Raw genomic sequence first — 2977 nt, 5'->3', positions numbered from 1 at the left:
GGGCCATTGGGTGCAGTTTGAGATGCAGTTACCACTGCACTTAATGCGTTCATATTTTCCCGCATTGTTCTCATTTCAGCTCTCATTTCATCTTGCGAGTACGTAAGAGCTGATGAAGCACTCCTACCCACGAATCTCCCGCGGGCGCTCCGCCATTAGAACGTCTACTTCTATCTTCTGCAACACCTTCACCAAAACCGGCATTCCTTGGCCTCATTTTCCTGTCTTCCCGAAAGCATAGTCATGGAGGTAGCGGAAAATTTCTGGACCGAAGTCCCAGGTGGTGAGGTGTCAAGTAAATTTGAGCTTTGACGGCTATCAACTTTAAGTCCCGGAGCGGGATTGCCCGTCGGAATTGGAGGCAGAACTCCTCCCGTATGGTCAGCAATCGGTGAATGCATCACCAGAGGATTAGTTGCTGGCATAGCGGGAGTGTTATCCCTCCCGGTCCCTCTTGACTTAGCGCCGCTACCTCTAACTGAAACACTACGCGTGAGCCTTTGCTGCTGTTCCATCTACCGAGTGTTCAGAGGCGAGACAAATGCACTTACGAAAATCGGGAAATTTGACTCTTAAGGTCGAGACAAGTTCAGATTGAAAGTCAACGATAGGTGCTTAAGGCTTGCTCCCTCAGAGTCCCCCAAAAATCCCAAATCCGAGAAAAAATTCTTAGTTAAGTAAGGCTTGCTGTTAGCAGCCTAAGCCACCAGAGCGTCTGAGAAAAAGTGTTAAAATAAAATAAAAAGTCATGAGATTTAGCCGAGTGCCGCGGTAACCGAACCCGATCCCGACAAAAAAAATTAAAAAAATAGCAAAACTAATTATTCAGCTGCGTACTGAATACGAATATACGCGCCGGATGAAACGAAAACAATCAAATATGAGCGTTAGTAAATAGGCATATCAAGTGGGTTTATTATATATATACGTGGTCATATACGTGTAAGGCGAAAGTTCAGTTGGGTATAATTTTATATCAAAGTCAATGGGAATTCTGACCCCCCTTGACATTAGGAAGGCACAATGTAGTCTACGTGGAAAATTAAGGTAAAAAAAATTACAAAACAAAAAAACGTTATCGCTGTTTGGTCCAGCACATCCAACCGCAATGAAAAGCCGGCATAGTGGAATGCCCCTCCAGACTTGAAGAGTGTACTGGCCTTCGCGTACAATTTTTCCGAGCTATCTTTCGGTCTCAGTGCACCCCACCGCAATGCAGCAAAGGGAAGTCACGCATGCCCCCTGAGACATGTGGGGTGACTGAGACCCCGATAGTCAGTGCTGGTTGGAGTCCCAGTCCACTCCATCGCAATACGAAGGCACTCAAGAGCGCCAGCGCAGACCAATGGAGTGAGCTGGGTCCCAAAGAAAAATTTCTGTGCATATAATTTTTTTTTCTGATAAAAAAAAATTACAAAAAAAAATCTATTTATACGAAACCCCACTTAGCGAACTATTTTGCCCCAATTCCCATGCCGACATATCAGAAAGTCAACTACCAAAAAAACCTAAGTGCGTTTAGCACTGCCTCACCGGGTGAACACCAAAACTCCGGAGGACGTGACGTGAAGTCTCGGAGAAGCCTTCGGTTTTTGACCAAAAGGACCAATCCGAACCAGCACACTCAGCTCCGCTCATCCCGCCGCAACGCAGCAAGGGGCAGCAACCACATGCCCCTCTGGGACTTGCGGGATGGTGAAGCCTAATGTGCCAGTCAGGATCAGTCAACCTGACCAGACCTCAGGCTACCCCGTTGGGCGCCATCTGTTATGGTAAGCATACATTGGGAGCATCAGTGAGTGCAGGCGGCATGACACAATGGGGTGCACTGTGGCTAGTCATGTCGGCTGGGCGGGGTTATTGCCTCACTACTATTCCCTGCGCCATAGCAGAGAAAAGTCATGCCTGTCAAACATCCCAACGGACGGATACAATTTAAAAAATTCAAAAATTTCAAAAAAACAGTTACCAACGAAAAAAAGCAGAAAGAAAACGTTAAATTTAAATGGTGACAGGTAACAAGATCAACGGAAATAAGGTCAATTGACTTTATTTCCCACCCTGGTGCGAAATAAAGTCAATTGACAGTATAACCATTTTAAAAACGAAATAAAATCAATTGACATTATTTCTCTTTCAAACTTTAAATTTGCTTAGCTTCGCGGTGGCCGGCGTCAGCGCGCCACACCGCGCGACCGGCGCGCACACCACGTCACGCTACGCCGCGGCCCCCCGGCCCCCCCTTCCCCGTCTCCCGACGTGCTGTAACGCAGGTAGATTTATTTTTTGTATACGTTGAAATAAAATTTTTATATATTTTAAACATCGAGGGCTTATATTCAATAATACCCCCTATCTGCACACTTTTCACAAAGATGAGATTCTGATATAAAAATCCACCTAAGCTTTAACTGTCATCGTTGTTGCCTCAAAACACAGCAGAAATCTTCCAATCAGGGCTGCCAACTCTCCTTAGTTATGAGGTGCCATATTGAGGATAAAAAAAGTGCCAAATAGAAAAATAAAAGTGCCAAAAAAGGTGTAATTCCTTTTAATCATTCACATTTAGCAATAAAATAAAGCCACATTTTCAAAACAAAAGTGCAATGATAAAATAAAATAAACCAGTTGAATAGCCTTTATAAATTAGAAAATTTTAGTAGAGAAAAAAAGTGCACGCAAGGGATTTCACAAAAATGTATTGAAATGTTATTTTTTTTACAAAAGTGCCATTTTGGCATTTTGTGCCAAATTGAAAAATTAAGTGCCATTTGAAGTAAAATAAGAACAAATGGCACGCTTTGAGTCAAGTTGGCATCCCTGCTTCCAATAACTTACAAATATAAAAATGTGAAATATCGTGGGCTTGAATTCATTAATACCCTCTATCTGCAATTTGCACAAAAACTAATTTGTGATTTTAGAAACCATCTGGGACTTATAACCTGTCGTTATATAAGGTAGCATTAATATCACT

The 2977-nt window shown here is 43.1% G+C and overlaps 1 long non-coding RNA gene across 1 annotated transcript in view; it reads right to left on the bottom strand.

Annotated features, from left to right (window-relative positions):
• Nucleotides 1-374: 374 nt before the first annotated feature.
• Nucleotides 375-2977, bottom strand: part of LOC108367289 (uncharacterized) — a 12345-nt gene continuing 9742 nt past the window's right edge. Inside the window, exon 3 of the long non-coding RNA XR_001848232.1 lies at nucleotides 375-515. This is a non-coding gene — a long non-coding RNA (uncharacterized LOC108367289). The remainder of the gene's footprint in view (nucleotides 516-2977) is intronic.

Source organism: Rhagoletis zephyria, unplaced genomic scaffold, assembly GCF_001687245.7.
Source record: "Rhagoletis zephyria isolate East Lansing unplaced genomic scaffold, Rhagoletis_zephyria_1.1 Rzeph_scaffold_02621, whole genome shotgun sequence".
Lineage (NCBI taxonomy): Eukaryota > Metazoa > Arthropoda > Insecta > Diptera > Tephritidae > Rhagoletis > Rhagoletis zephyria.
Note: the sequence above shows the minus strand (reverse complement) of the source record. Positions and strands in the feature narration are given on the sequence as shown.